At 37.4% G+C, this 17,194-nt stretch overlaps 1 pseudogene; it reads right to left on the bottom strand.

Moving 5' to 3' along the window:
• Positions 1-10,030: 10,030 nt before the first annotated feature.
• Positions 10,031-16,990, bottom strand: LOC140526871 (EH domain-containing protein 1 pseudogene; annotated as a pseudogene).
• Between the last annotated feature and the right edge of the window lie 204 nt (positions 16,991-17,194).

Here is a 17,194-nt window from a genome sequence, read left to right on the forward strand (position 1 = left end):
ATTTTGTTATTCTCAGCAATACGGTGAAACAAGACAATTCTGAGAGGTTTATGATGAAAAATTCTGTCCATCTCCAGAGAAAGAACTGGTAGAGACTGAATGCAGAACAAAGCACACCTTTTCTTTACTTTATTTTTCTTTTTTTTGTCTGTATTTTCTTTCACAACATGACTAACATGGAAATATGTTTTGCATGACTGCAGTTGTATAATCTATATCAAATTGCTTGCCTACTTATTAAAGGGGGATTTGAAAAGGAAGAAGAGAATATGGAACTCCAAAAAAAATTAGATGAATGTTAAAAACTGTTTTTACATAAAATTGGAGGAACGCAAAATATTAAATAAAAAAATCTAGCCTCAAAGAAGTTATGATCCTAAGCAAGTCACTTTACCGGTTTTCCTCAGTTTCCTCATCTGTAAAATGGAGATAATAGTATATCTTATCTCTCAGGGTTGTTGGGAAGATCAAAGGAGAGAATAATTGTAAAGTGCTTAGCACAATAGATGACACATAATAAACACTATATACATGTTGGCTATTATTATATTCTCCCCTCTCTAAAATTTCTGACTTCTCTGCTGAAGTAGCTCCATATGACCTGTGGGGTCAAATAAATAATTCTCTGTTTGATATTTTAAAGCTTTTTACAACCTGGCTGCAAACTACCATGGTTGTTACATTCCATCATATACTGAACCCTTCAGCTAAGGTGACTTTATTACTATTACTTATGTAGTATTCATTCTGATTTCAACCCTCAGTTTTCACTTTCAGTCTTGGTCCCTTGGGGAAAGTTTCATAGGTTAAAAGTACTTTTTATTTATTCATCTGCCCAAAGATACTATTAAACTGCATTGCAGCAAGCAACATGATGGCCTGCTAACACAGGTTCTTAGATCTGCTTTTCTAAAAGGAAAGCAACTTTTGAGGGCTCAGTAATCTACTTATCACATACACCAACAGAGAAAATACAGAGAAATAAAGACTGACAGACAGGGCTTCTGTCTGATCATAAACAATACATGCATCACAGATCAACAGACAACTGTCTGACCATTACATACATATATACTTACCAGAGAGAGAAGCACCAACATCTGAGTTTTCAAAGCTAGGAGGGTGAGGGGTTGGGGGGGGGGGGGGACTCCTTAATGTCTACACAGAGACTTAACTGGCACATGAAACTTCTTCCAGATTAGTAAGCCCCCAAAGCACAACCTCACCTCAGAGTATATATACAATTTTCGGAGCTAGAGGGCATCATGACCCTCATGATCCAGGGCCTCATTAGAAATTAATAAAAGGTGTGAGCCTTCCTACAAAACAATCCTCTCCTAATCAAACTTTCCTTAATGGACTCCACCTGAGGCCTATTAATGGGCAGGGAAGACCTTTAATTCTCATTGCCTCTGGTTGTTCACATTACACATTGAGCCAAAGACATTTTTTTTTGGAAATGCTGTATAGCATGAACAGTCTTAAGAAAATATCCTTTTCCTCCACTTCACCCAAGCCTAGAATTCACTGTAGTGCAGTGGATAGAGCACTGGGTGAAAAGTGAGGAAGATCTGAGTTCAAATTCTGTCTAGAATTGATTTACTTTGTAACTCTTGACAAGTTAACTAAGCAATCTTAGTTTCCTCACCTGTAAAAATGTTGAGGGGGTCGGGAATGGACTCAGGAGCTTCTAACATTCCTTTTTGTTCCAAATCTATGATTCTATGTACACATAGAGGATATAAGCTGTGAGGAACACATATAGCCAAGGCAACCCACAAGTCTGATGATGTTTCCGTCTCTGGTCTCCTCAGACTTCTCCCCTTGGAACAGCGTCTCTATTGACCTGGTAAGTCTGTTGAGCTCTCTGACCCTTCCCTTTATTTCTCAACTCATCTCTGCAGTTGGAGATCTATGTTCTGTGAAGCACTATATATGCTACTGGGAAAGTTATTCCACTTCAAAGTACCATTGTTGAAGAGGGGGCAGAGGAGAGAAAAATGCCCTCTCTCCCCTACACCACTCTAGAAAAGGCAGAAGAGCAAGGATGAAAGGGAATTTCTTCTAAGAAACTATATTCTTCTTCCACAACTGGCTCTGTTCTCTGATGCTAAAAAAGTATAAAAATTAAAAAAAAATCCTTTTCAGAGCTTGCTAGTGGTTGTGAAAGTCACCAGGAACATGCCTGGTCAGTCATCTATCCAATGACTAGCTGCATGTAATTCCATAAAATTGATTGAGGAGCTTCATACTTTCCCAGGGTTAGCAAGAAATGCAAACTTTTTGTTTATCTTTCCTTTGTATTGTATGCTATTCATACCTACCACCCAATCAAAATCCCGATAGCTCCTGTCTACACTGCAGTGGTGTCAAACTTAAGGCTGCCTATGGCCTCGTAAGACTCCCAAGTGAGACTCAAACTAGATTAAAATGTAACTGGTGAATGTTTAACAAAATGAACAAAAGTGAAATAAAACAAACATGTAAATGTGTGGTTTTCTAAGTGAACAAGCAGCCCATAGGGATCCATTTCTATTTGAGTTGCCAGCACTGGTCTGTAGACCTTCAGTTCTCTTCCCTTTTTTCCTCAATTAGTTCACTGTCTGGTTCACAATTTTCCTTTCCTACCAAACTCCTGCCCTCATACTAGGGAACTTCAATGTACATATTGGCTCTATTCAAACATCCTGCCACTCAGTTCCTCAACTACTCACTTTCCCATGATCTACTCTTCTATTCCACCTCAACCACAACAAAGATGGTTACATTCATGACCTTGCTGTTACCTACAAATGCTCCACCTCCATGTTCAAAAATTCAAAAATCCCCTTATCTGACCATAATCTATTGGCTCTACACATCTCCCTCTGCCCTCTATTACCAAATCCTACTCTTTGTCCATCCCATGAACTCCAATTCCTCAACCCCACAGTTCTTTCCCAGTCCATCTCCTCTATTGTTGCCATTCTCTACTCTTTCCCCCATCTTAACACCTAGGCAAACCTGGTCAATTCTATATTGTACTCTTCTCTGGAATCCCTAGCCCTTATCATAAAGTTTATTACACTCTGCCAAGTCTCCGCTGCTAAATGAAGGCAGAGAAAATTATGAAACCATTCTGGTTGGGTCTACTGAAAATTTGTTTTACAGACAACTGAGCCCTAACTGCTGCTAGATAATTCTATTATGTCTCCCTATCACTCAAGCCTATTGATTTCACATTGCCAACATCTCTTTAATACACCTCTTTTCTCTGATACTGCTGCAACATCATGCTCAGACCACTGCAATAGCTTGTTGGTAGGTCTGCCTTCCTCAAGACCCTCTACATTACAATCTACCTCCATTCAACCACCAAAGTGATTTTTCCAAAGTGAAAATCTCATCATATCATTCCACTATTCAAGAACAGTGGCTTCCTATCACCTTTGAGATCAAATATAAAACCCTCTGTTTGGCATTCAAAGTACTTCATAATATAGCCCCTTCTTATCTTCCCAGTCTCCTTATACCTTAATCCATGTTATGTAATTTTCAATCCAGTGAAATTGAATTCTTTGTTCTTCCACAAGTAAGATACTCCATCTCTTGGCTCCAGGGATTTTCTCTGGCTATTTCCCAGGCATAGAATGTTCTCTTCATCTTCACTTACTGACTTCCCTAGCTTCCTTTAAGTCACAATTAAAATCCTAACTTCTACAGGAAGCTTTTCCCATCTCTCTTATTTGTATTACCATTTCTTTTTTAATTATTTCCTATTTCCTGTATATAGTTTGTTCAAGTTTATTTGCTTATTGCCTGCCACCCCTCCCCCTTATATTATGAGCTTCCTGAGGGGAGAGACTAGAGTTTGCCCCTTTTTCTAACCCTAGACAGTGCCTAGCACTTAGTAAATTATTAAAAGTTTATTAAGTGAAGTTTATTGACCGAATTATTCAGTTTCTGAAAAGACAACATCTTTATACTTTACTGTTTCTGTTAACATCTCTTTATATGTTAGAATTTCATTCAGTGGGTTGGTAGGCATAAATTGATCAATAGTCACTTATTCACCTCCCTACCACAACATACACAAATATACACACATATATGTGTGTGTATGCATACACACACACAGAGCACACACACAACACACACATCTTCACAACTCTCATCTTCATGTTTTTGCACACATTGCCCATATGTCTAGATTGCACTCCCTCTTCACCTCTGTCTCTTAGAATCTCTAGCATTTCCACATCTGGTGTAATGGATCATCTGGATCCTGGAGATTCAAATTAATGATATTTTTACTAAAATGTTTCTAGGTGACTCCCAAGTGAAAACAGCCTAGTAGAGGTTATATGAAGGTTCAGAAGCTTACTGATTGGTTATATGAAGGTTCAGAAGCTTACCCCTTGACCAAAGGTCTCATATCTGGGCTTCAGAGCTATTTCCTGGTTTCTATTTAACAATGTTTTGGCTCATAATGTGGGGACTGGGATGGGGAATGGGAGAGGCAAGGGAAATAATTTACCCTCAGGCATTCTCTTGATAATATCAAGCTTACTTCAAAGTACCACTTTCATTAGTACTATATGAAACCTTTCTTGATCCTTGTCCCCTCTTGTAATCTTACCTACTTTCCAAAGCTAACCCTTGTACAAACACAAATAATCCCATTCCATTCCATCTTCTCTAGGAAACTATCCCCTATATCTCCCCTATTCTTTTTTATTAATTTCCAATCTCTCCCCATCTACTGGAGCCTTTGCTACTGCCTACAAACGCATCTATTTCTTCTGCATACTCAGAAACCCCACACTTTACTTGATCCATCCATTCCTGATAGACATCTGTATATTGCATAGTTGATTATTACTGTGAACTAAGAAATTATGAATATGAGCAATTCAGAGAAACATTAAAAAATTTTATTAAGCAAAACAGAGTAAAATACACAAAATTAGAAGATAAATACAGACAATAATAATGAAAAGATCATCAAAAGGAAGCTAAGTTCCAAATAATTGAGAAAGCAACTAAAATTTTACCTTGAGGAAAAAATAAAGAAATGTTTTTGTCTTCAGAAAGAAGACAGAAGGTTCCTATCACAGAATATTAAATATGGTCAGACATCACTACTGTGTGTATGTGTGTGTGTGTGTTTCTAACAGATTTATTTAATTTTATCTTTCTGTGAAAAGGAAGTTTATAATTACAGGGTGTGAGGGCAAAGACAGGTAAATATATCCAGGAATGACTAATATAAAAACAAAAAAATATTTTTTTCAAATAAAATAAAGGATGATATACAGCAAAGAAGAACAGAGATCGAACAATTTTCAGGAAACAGGCCACGTAGCTAAGCCAAGAACTGGTAAAAGAGGCACTAAATTCTGAAACCCAGGGATGAAGTGAATCAGTCAAAAAAAAGTACTTGGAAATATTTTTCCAGACCATCATCACAATCCTATTCCATAAATTGTAGGTTATGTAGTAAAGATTTCCCTGAATCTTAAACTACCAAATCTCATGTTAATAGATCAAGAAAAAGATTCTAGAGGGCAGCCTTGGTAAGGCAAACCTATGGAAAGGCATAGACAACTAAATTCATAACATGACTAAGGGTGAACAGAAAACAGTTAGCTAGCAAAAAAACCCCAAAAACAAAATAACCAAAAAAAAGAAATAAATAAATGATGAGGAAGGTGGGGCCCAGAGAGGTAAAGTCACTTCTCTAAAGTTAAATTGCTAATAAGGGACAAGACTAAGATTCAAACGCACATCTTTTGACTCCATGTTTTCTACTCTTTTTATAACATCACATTATCTCTCAAATCAATATTTGGCAGAAAGCAGATTCTGTGATCTAGTGTGTGCCTAAAATTCTTTTAATCTTCCAAAGGAAATGGGCAGAATCAGGAAAATTAATGAACCTCTCTAAACAGCACCAAAGTAATATAATTCACAAATCAAAGAGTCTACAGGAGTGGAACAGGATCTGCATTCCACCCTGAATTCCAACAGCTTTAAAATGTTTCCTTGATTTCCCTTTGTGTAGTAATAAAAACAAATTAGGCCCATGGTGTTTTTATTGATTCAATACTTAATGGAACTGCCACTTTTCAGAGGGATTTTTGATAGGTGTCCAATTAACTGTTCACTTGGATGGAGGGTTACTGCTCTGGCTGTGTGTAACCTTACACTAGACCACTTGTTTTATGCTTCCTGCCATGTGACAGCACTTATCTGATTACACGTGGCAATGCAAACAAGTCTTAGTGATCAAAACAGCTTTTCAGGTTTTCTTGCTAAGGGTGAATGCCAATGATCATCACTTTAGGTATCACATTTGGGAATACAATACATTTTTTAAAATTGCATTTCACTAAAGTGAACCACCAAATTATATTTAGTGGAGCTCTCTTTTCCCCCGACTTTTACTTAACAGGGAAATGAAATTTCTAGCTAACATGAAAGCACTGACTAGAAATGCCTTTTACTTGGTGCCACATCTATTAATTATTTCAGATTAGAATCCCATTCCTGCTAATATTTAATAATGAAATGGAGAGATAAATTATTGGGCAATGAGAATTTGATACAACTTTAACCCACAGTGGTGTGGTTCTAGAGAACTTGAATTTTTTTTTGGTTGGTTTAAAATAAGTCAGTACATCCTAAATAAATGTAACAGTTTCCATCCAATGGATTCTAAATTAATTATGAAAAATTTTAGCATTACATCTATCATATCCCCTAATGTTGGCATAGATAAGATATTCTCAGCTCCTTTAAAGAATTACATAGAGATTGGTGGTTAGGTGTCTTCCAAAAGGGTTGGTAAAAAGCACAGGTGATACTCTTTGGCAGATTAAAAAGTACCTCAAAGGTATTACTAAGAGCTGACTTGTGAAATCAAGACAAGGAGTCAAGAGAAGGGAATGAGAAAGCTGTAGATCCCAAGCCTCCTATTCCAAAAACTGAAATAATTTTAAATGAGACAGTATATAATATGAATTTATGCTGAGGTCATTCAGAATAATAATAGGTAGCATTTATGTGGTACTTTAAGGTTATGATAACTGTGCCCATTTGACAGGTGAAGAAACTGAAGCAAACAGTGTTTGAATGATATGTCCAGGGACTGAGGGCCAGGTGTCTAAGGCAGGATTTGAATTTAGATCTGCTTATCCACTTATCTGATACTCTACTCACTGTGCCACCTAGCTGCCTAAAAGCACCAATATCTTTGAGACTGAGTGAAGAAAATGGCTTCCTTACCAAGAAAAGCTGTTTAGGAATTAGCATCATTTGGCACCCGTTATACAGTATCAAGTTGTGTGGAGTGGGACTCCATTTCTAATTTTGACAAGAATTATCAGGGAGGGAGCAATGTAAAAAGAAAAAAACAAAAAAACAAAAAAGATGAGCCTGAGGAACAGAGATTGAATTAAATTGTTCCTGGAACATAATTGTCACAAAAAACACATAATAATAGACCTCAAAATCATTGGTATAGGATTCTTTCCTCAGTTTTGGAGGGCAAGGCCTGAATAGGTTGTAGCTGAGCAGAACTGGCTAGAGTGGGGGAGAGGTGAGTGTTTTGATTTTCTCTGCCTAACCCCTCCCACATGCAACTTGGCCATTCCCCCTTAGTACCTCATTGAACCCAGGTTCCCAATCCTATCTTTGGATATAGCAGCACTTGCTTGTGGCACTCCAAGCTGCCCCAATTAAAAACCTCTATTTTGCTATATTAGCTGTTTTCTCTTGAATTCAGCTTGGCAATATTAATAGAGCAGAAACTAATAAAAAAATAAACAGCATAAGCTAGGGGATAAAGGACAGACATTTGAATCAAGAAGATCTGAGGTAATGTCTTGCCTTGGCTATAAATAAGTTATATGAACCTTTATTCAAGAGAATCTGAATACTTTTTCTCTTAGTTCTACAGGAAAATCTATATAGCCATGAATTACAGAATTTATTTCCTTCACAGGGAGTAATTCCATATAGGGAACTCTTTACACTGGAAAAAATTACAAATCTGGATCAAAAAGAAAAAAAAGGGGAGAAACTTCATGAGAAATTAGGTGGGTAGTACATTACCCCCATTTTAAAGATGAGAACATTGAAACATAGAAAAGTGAAATACCTTGTACAATGCAGGGCCAGTGTAAAAGGCAGGATACAAATTCACACCTCTAGTATATGCTCTTTCCATTACAAAAGAAAGACAATTAGGAAATCTTGGGACCATGGAAGATGCAAGAGCTTGGTTGGTCTATCTTGCTTAAATGTAAGAAGTTTTGAGCAGAGGTTTGAAGCAGGAGAGGGGCATGTCACACTTATTCTCTTAGAAAGCTCAGAAGTAAGTCTAAGCTAGTTATATTAACATTTCATAAGTGAAAACTTTGACAATTGGTTGAAAAATTGTTTCCACATGTCAATTTTCATTAAGAAGTTTATTCTGGGCAGAGCCAAGATGGTGGAGTAGAAAGATGCACATTACTAGCTCTTCCCCCACAGCCCATAAAATACCTGTAAAGAAAGACTCTCAACAAATTCTAGAGCAGCAGAAACCATAGAACAACATAGCAGAGGAGATTTCCAGCCCAGGGTGACCTGAAAGGCCAACAGGAAACATCTGTCGCACGAGATGCACCAAAAGTTATAAAGCCTACTTACTGAAATTACAGTGTCAGGGATATTTATTGAATCCAAATCTTAACAATCATCATATTGGCCAAAGCCAGGAAAGAGGAAATTTCTGAAACTATTATTTTAGTCAACAACCATTTCATCTTTCATTTATTTTTTAAAGTTTTATTTATTTTTAATTAACAGAAATCTATAATTTCTCCCTCCCACCCTTATTCCACTGGAAAACAAACAAACAAACAAACAAAAATCTTCATAACAGAGATGCATAGCCAAGCAAAAAAATAATTTGGCTGTGTCCAAAACATTCATCTATATCTCATTTGGTACCCTAAATCCATCACCTGTTAGGAGATAGCATGCTTTATCATCATCAATCCTCTGGAATCATGGATGGTCATTATATTGATGAGAGTCCTTATAGCTTTCAAAGTTGTTCATCTTTACAGTGTTGTTATTCTATAAACTACTTTCCTAGTTCTGCTTATTTCATTCTTCTTCAATATATAAAAGTCTTCAAAATTATTAATTTTTATTATAATGATGTTAGAGTATCAATTTTTCTTCTGGTTCTGCTTACTTCACTTTGCATCAGTACACACAAGTCATCCCATGTCTCTCTCAAATGATATATTTCCTCACTTCTTATAGTCCCATACTATTCTATCATATTCGTATACTCCAATTTGTTCAGCCTTTCCCCAATTGCTGAAAATCTCCTTAGTTTACAATGCTTTTATTTCTACTACAAAAAGAGATGCCATACATTTTTTTTTCAAATGTAAGATCTTTTCTTCTTTTGATCTCTGTGTATAAGCCTAAAAGTAGTACAGTACCATCAAAGAATATGTATGTGACATTTGGTGATATGTGTATGTGTATGTATGTGTGTGTGTGTGTGTGTGTGTAATTACAAATTGCTTTCCAGAATGCTTATACTCATTCATAGGTACACCAAGAGTGTATCAATATTGTCATTTTCCTTTTTTGTCACACTTTTCAATACAATGTTTGTGATATAGAACCTCAGACTTACTTTAATTTCTCCAACTATTAGTCATTAGAGCATATTTTTCATACAAGTAACCTATGCTTCTTCTCTTGAAAACTTTCTGTTCATATCTTTAGACAATTTATCTACTGGGGAATGGCTCATTATGAATTTCCTTAACATAACTTGGAAAAAGAGAACTTTATGAAAGTATGCTGCAAAGATATTTTTCCCCAGGTAATTGTTTCCTTTTTAATCAGAGAGTTATTGGATTTCTTCATGGAGGAAAAAAAAATTTTTTTTTACTATCAAAATTATCCACTTTATCTTCTGAATTCCTCTCCATCTTTTGTTTAGTCATAAATTTTTCTTGTATTCATAGAATTATTCCATGTTTCATTATTTTGTTTATCATGTGAACTTTTATATCTAGGTCATCTATCCATGTGGAACTTATCTTGGTATAAGATGTTAGGTGGTGATCTGGGTAAAAAATAGAGAGATCAATCAGTAAGAACATATTAGGTATAAAATATACAGAAGTAAACAAATCTAGTAAGTTAGTGTCCAAAAAACAAAATTCTATCACCTGGGATAAGGGCTCACTCACTATCTGATTAAAGACTGATGGGAAAATTGGTAAGCAGTCTAGAAGAAATATGATTTCAATCATTTCATGTTAATAAATATTATCAAAGCAAATTATAACTCAAAGGATTACTAATCCAGTACTGTTATAGAACAAAAAGTGCTAACTCTAGAGTCAGAAAACTTGAACTCAGGTCCTACTTCTGAAGTTTAGTATCTGTGTAACTTTGTCTTACCACTTAGCACTGAGCTAACCACTTAGCATTTCTGGGGCTCAGTTTCCTCATCTTTTAAATGAGGGGATTGGACAAGGTCATTTATGAGTTCCCTTAAAACTCAAATTCTGATACCTTAATCCTATGTGCTAACACAAATGCCTTCTAAAACAAAGTTATTCACAACATTCCTGAACCTTCATATCCTGATAGGGGAAAGTGAGGTATTGATTTCTTCGGAAGTGTGATGCCATAATCTAGCCTTTCAGTCAGAGAAGGGATACTTACTCATCTGTATACAAATTCTAGATTTTGTCAATTTGACCTTACATAGAAGTCAAGGAGACTGACTTCCTGGGAAGACGTCCCCTAGGATGGGAGAGGGTGGGAAGAAGAGAATTATCCACATGACCTCTCTGAATCAGAGAAATAGCAAGGGCTGAAAGACATATAATAGGAAACATAAGACCTATACATTGATCCCTGCTATTGTGTGAGATTTGGATCTGGTGGCAATGGGATGGTGTTTCAAAAGTCAGGAAGCCCTAAGTTCAAATCCTCTAACTAACTGTGGGACCTTGGGCACACAGTCTCTGCCTGCCTCAGTTTCTTCATTTGTAAAATAGGGAAAATAATAGCACCTATCTTCTATGGTTGTTGTGAGAATATAATATTTGTCCATCTAAAAGCATTACATAAATGCTATTATTATATTCTACCAAATTTGCATTTGTTACCAAGAGTGTTTGCATTGGAGCTAGGGATCCTGTATCCCAAATTTTTTTTTAAATCCTACTACAACTGTTATTCAGAAATTTATTATATTAAACTCTGAGTGGAGTAATTATTAGCCAAAGATAATCTGGCCTTTTATGGTTCATCATTGAGACTGGATATATTCTGCATGATCCTAGAGCTTAGAGAGTCCAACCATTATGTGTAAATATGTGTCTGTACATATGCCTGCTTGCTTCTTTCTCTGTCTCTGTATGTCTCTCTATATACACAAAGACATACATACACATATGTATATGTGTGTTTATACATATGGGTGTATTTTTGTGATTTTTGTTTTCTAAAGAATGATGTTGAGGGTATCTGAAATAAATTTACTTAATTACTCTAACATCTGAATGTGCTCCAAAACTCTCAATCAAAAATTCATTCATGGTAGCAAAAATCTGTTGAAGTGAGTTGTCAACTCCTCAACTTTTGCTTTCACTAAAGAGTACTGGTGAAGTATAGACTTAATCTAAGTACAAACTATAGTGCATTTGTGTTTCCTTTTTATATTTCTCATATCATATATCCCCCTTTGTGAATGTCATAAAAAAAAAACCCTGAAAGAAAATGTTTGCTTAAGGCACTATCTTGCTGAAAATGTTTATTCTTCATGATAAACTTAATATAAACCATATTATAGTATTATATATTACTGATGCTGTTGTTGGGTCATTGCAGTCATGTCCAACTGTTTGTGACCCATTTGGGGTTTTCTTGACAAATATACTGCAGTAGTTTGCTGTTTTCTTCTCTGGCTCATTTTACAGAAGGAGAACTGAGACAAACAAGAGTTCAGACTTGCCCAAGGTCACACAGCTAGTAAGTGCCTGAGGCTGGATTTGAATTCATCAAAGTGAGTGTCCTGACTCATTGAGCCTGGGGCTCTATCCACTGTACCACCTACCTGCCCTATTATTGATTCTAAGACTGAATAAACCCTGCTCAAAAAAGCTCAAGATAAATTTCATCATCACTGATGAACTTATATATAGTTAAGAAATGCCACATGGTATAGTAGATAGAGGATAGAGTCAGAAAAAGTTGGATTCAACTCCTATCTGATATCCACTGGCTCTAGTGAGTCACTTAATCTCTTTGTTTCGGCTTCCTCATCTGTTAAAATGGGATATTATTATACTTCCAGCATCCATCTCATAGAAATGTTGTAAGATTTAAAAGAGATATAAAGTGCTATATTCCTATACATTAGTATTCAAATAAGTTCCCAACACTAGCCAACTTCTTGTAGCCTGTTCTCTCATGCTTATAGAACATAGGCTGCTGCATTTTTATAGATATAATCCTGAAGAAATATAGCTTATCCTAATTTTAAAAAAATCACTAACTCTTTCATTATATAACATGTATATGGGTCACACAGTAGCTTATAAGTATCCTCATTATTTGAGGTTAGGGCATGAAGGAGGGGGTGATTTATAGAATTTACCCTGTCAGCATAGCATGAAAAAGGCTTTCTTCCTCACTCCCAAATGTATCGATTTGGGTGGAAACTCAGTGAATCAGTTGTTTGGAGAAAAAGGCCTAGAGAACTTTAAAAGAGTTTATCAATTGGTCCTTGAAGAACTAATGTGAAAAACGTATATTTCTCCTTTGCATGTGCATTGAGGACAATCTAGTTTTCTCTCCTGATTTCCATTCTCTTTACTCAATCACAACTACAAAGAGTATTCCATTCACAGTTTACAACTATTTATACTCAGCATCCCTACACCTTCTCTCATTTCCTTGACCTTTGTATTTATATCTTTTTAGCATCCAGGAACTCTTTAGTTCCTAGTTATCTAGTTTCTCTTTAGTCACAGCTCTGCTCAGTTTCTATGCTTCTATACAAAATCATTCAACACTTTCCTTAAAAGGAAACTGTTTATGCTCATGTTTCTGGCCTAGCTCTTCATCAAGGTGGATCTCAAGTGTAAGTGGCTTCTCTGCCTTTTAATTCCATATTGATGGAGCATTGTGTTACATGATTATTATAATAGCTAACACTTAAATAGGCCCATCCTAAATTCCAGGCACTCTGCTAATAATTTACAAACATTTTCTCATCTGATCCTTGTAACAAACCTAACACGGTGCTATTATTATCCATATTAAAAAATGAGGAAACTGAGGTCTGAATTCTAGGTTAATGGGAATATTAACTTTAGGTTAATGGAGAAAAAGTTTAGTTTTGAGTTTATGAATTTTATGTACCATTATTTTGGAAGCTTATTTTTCACAGTATCACATTAGCATAATTAATTTAAAATCCTTTCTTACAGAATCCTGAACTGTGTTTTTTTTTTAATTTCAAAATTAAACACAGTCTATGATGTTGGCCAGGGAGTGGTAAATTCACATTACCAACGCTATAGGGTTATTTAATTTTTAAATTAAATAAATATCTAGTGCTTTGAGAAAATCATTTAAAAACAATGTGACAAAATGAAGACAACATTGGGTTTACCACAAATAGCCTCAGATTGTCCAAGTTTTATTTATATAAGCATGCCAAAACAAAAGTTTCCTTATTGGTAAAATGTGTTGGAATAGATAGTCTCTAAGGCCCCTCATGTACAATCTACATTTGCATTTTGCATAGAACTTTGCATAAAGTGCTTTAACATGCCACTTACTGCACAGTTCCTACTTCTGCCAGATTTTAGAATACTGGATTCTAAAACCATTAAAATTAATCAGTAATAGAATTAGAGCTGGAAGAGACCTTAGACACCATTTAGTTCAATCTCCTCATTATGAAATTGCTAGTGGTTGCAATGAATAGGGCCCTGGACCAAGATTCAGGAAAACCTGAGTTCAAATTCAGCATCAGACACTAACTAGCTGTATGACCTTGGGCAGATTATTTTTCAGTTTCACCATCTGTAAATGAGGATAGTAATAATAATAATGTCACCCAGTGTTGTTATGAGTATAGACTTCTGATCTGATGTATTCATGTACAAGAGATTTAACAAAATCTAAAATGATTAAAATTTGGCTAACTTTAGATGAAATATGAGGTTTTTTTTTTTCCACCATTGTCAATAAAAGTATGAAAATAGGACCTGACTTTAATTTCCCTCAAGAAATGGAAGAAATTCCTCATTTTTATCTAAAGTTTTTCTTTTGCTTTTCATGTACTAAGACAGAACCATCTCTATATGGGTTGGAATGCTTTAGAAAGACTGTGGGAAACTCTTTTGAGTTTTGTCAATGGGATAGTCAAGCTGACTCCTAGGATCAGAAGGGAAACAAAGACTAATTGTGCTTGCAAACAGAGGTGCATATAGCCACAAAACTTGACTGGGAATAATATCCTACTTTGTTTTAGGAGACCTCCATCATATTCTCTCAACTTTGTCATATGATCACCAGCATGCTGAATGAGTTAGAAATGGCATTTGGCTCTTGGTTTGGACCAATTACTTGTACACTTAAAGAGACCATAAATAGACAGCTGGTAAATAACTGTAGACCCAGTCAGACAATAAACAGAACTTGTCCTTAGTTTTGGGAACAGAGGGGTTAGTTAAAAGATGAGGGCTGGTAGCGAATGGTCAGATTTAGAAGAATAGCTAAACTAACAATCCTGCTTGCCTCTCTAGTGTTTTCTGCAGCCTCCATTCTATTCTTTTCTCTGTGTAGTCAAATGACCTTTAAACCCTGTAAACAGCACACAGAGCTTCACCCCCCCCCCCCTTCTCTGTGTAGACTATTATCCTTTCATCTTGAAAGGTCACTGGGTATCAGTTGAAGAAATATATCACTTAGCTCTGAGTGTCCTCTGTTTGAAGTGATGTCCCTGTTTGTTTTATAAATGATGGCCTGTCCCCAAACAAACTGAAAATTAGGTAATCATCTTTTTCAGGCTTTAGACTGAAGATGCTGCGACATGAGAAAAAGAGGCTAATGATACAGCCAGCTTGAAATACTTCCAAATGCATATTATAGGGATCCTATAGGGGGGCTGAGCCTATTAGAAAATCATACTTAGCACTATATAATAATGGAGCTTCTAGGAAAATACATCAATTTAAGGAACATGATACCATAAAAACTAAATTGGATGGAAGGAGAATGTGTATATTCACAGTAGTCTTAAGATGGCAGTTCTTCAAATCTCATATATCACCACAAAAATCTCATATTTGCGGCCTTTGGTAGTAAACAGCAAGAAAGGGTATGTAGCCTTGTCTAACTTAGGAAGAAAGATATCCAGTATCTATGTATGCATACATGTATGTGTGTATGTATGCATGTTTGTATGTATGTATCTATCTATGTCTGCTTTGTTAGCCCCCTTACTGTTGTCATGGGCCCAGGACCCATTCATAGTGTCACCGGAGGCATAACCAGGGCTCCTGTGGCCTCTTCCACAATGGCAGCAGCCTGTGCAGCAGCAGCAGCGGCAGCAGCGGCAGCAGCCTCTTCTTCTTTCATCATAAACATCAACCGAGCTATATCTTTAGACAGCATCTGTTCCAGGTTTTCAAAGAGCTTGGGCTTCAAGCTTTGGAACTTGGAGAAGTCATGAGCCTGAAGCAGTTGCTGCATCTTTGGGATGCTTGGGAAATCTCCAGGAGAAACATGATACTCTTGCTCAATTTTCTGGTAAACATCTTTCAAATTAGTGACCAGCTCCTTTTTTTTGTTCTCCTTACCAAAGATTGGCATCTCTTTCTTGAGGGTGCTGATGATGTAGCCGTGGACCCTGGCCAGCCTCGCTCTCTTGATCAGGTCATTCATTTTTCTAATAGTAGTATAGTGGGGCAGCTTTTGAATGTCCTGGAAGAGATCCAAAGCCTCTGCTTCGAAGAGCTTGCTGTTTTCAGTATTCACAAAGGGCTTGGACCAGAAGGACCCTATGTATACCCTCATCACTTCAGGAGTGTTAATGATCTTGCCCAAGGACCACATGAGGGCCCCGTACACTCTCATCAGCTGCTGCGTACCTATCTGGTCAGACTTGTTCAGCACCACTCGCATCTTATCTTCGTGGTTCTTCACGGCTTTGATGGCCTCAGAGAGCTCGTCTGAGATGTCCAATTTATGGGCATCAAAGAGCATGATGATGAGATCCACGCGCTCCGCAAACCACTGCAGGACCGCGGAGAAGTCATAACCTCTGCTGACTCGCTGTTTCTCTCCAGCAAGGATTCCCGGGGTGTCGATGATGCTGATACTTTCCAGGACCTCGTTGGGTAGCTGGACACACACAAAGCGGTTGAGGAAGGCATTGCCGAAGTTGCTGAGGTTGCGGAAGGGGAAGCGGCGGTCCACCACCGCCACATTGCCGGGCATCACGTTCTCCACTTCGCCGTGCATGAGGACAATGAAGCCATCCGTGGTGGGCTCGGGCCCGATGCGCATGCCCGGGAAGGCCTGCTCGAGGAGGTAACTGATGAAGGTCGTCTTGCCCGTGCTGTACTGGCCCATCAAAAGCACCATGGGCCTGCTGTCAAAGTCGGCCTCCCCGAGTGTCGGAGAATGGAACCGGTCGAAGCGGTAAGCCTCTTCCAGCGGCAGCAGCTTTTCCAAATACAGCTTTCCCAGTCTCTGGGCCACAGACATGAAGAGATAAGACTTCCTCCGATGCGCGTCTTTGCTCTTGGAGGACATGGTGGTTGTCCGCTGAGCTCCAGGACGCGCTGAGAATGGGACGGGATCGCGGCCAACAAATGGGGCAGCGACGCTAAGCCTGGGGAGGGAGAGGAGGCCCTCACTCTGGGTATGGCGCTTGCTGCAGCTGCCCAAGCCAGCGTTCTCCTATCTCAATGCGCATGCGCTAGCCCCGCCCACTTCCCCTCTAACTGGGAGAGAGCTCTTTGTGTGAGTTTCCCTGGGACAGAAAAATTGAAGTTTGTTTTTTTTTTTTTTTAAACTTTGTATCTCTGGGGCTTAACAGTGCTCATCATGCGATAAGGGCCTAATAAATGAATGATTTGTTTAACCTTACAGTTCTGATTAA

Source organism: Notamacropus eugenii, chromosome 2 (genome assembly GCF_028372415.1).
Source record: "Notamacropus eugenii isolate mMacEug1 chromosome 2, mMacEug1.pri_v2, whole genome shotgun sequence".
In the NCBI taxonomy this organism is placed as follows: Eukaryota; Metazoa; Chordata; class Mammalia; order Diprotodontia; family Macropodidae; genus Notamacropus; species Notamacropus eugenii.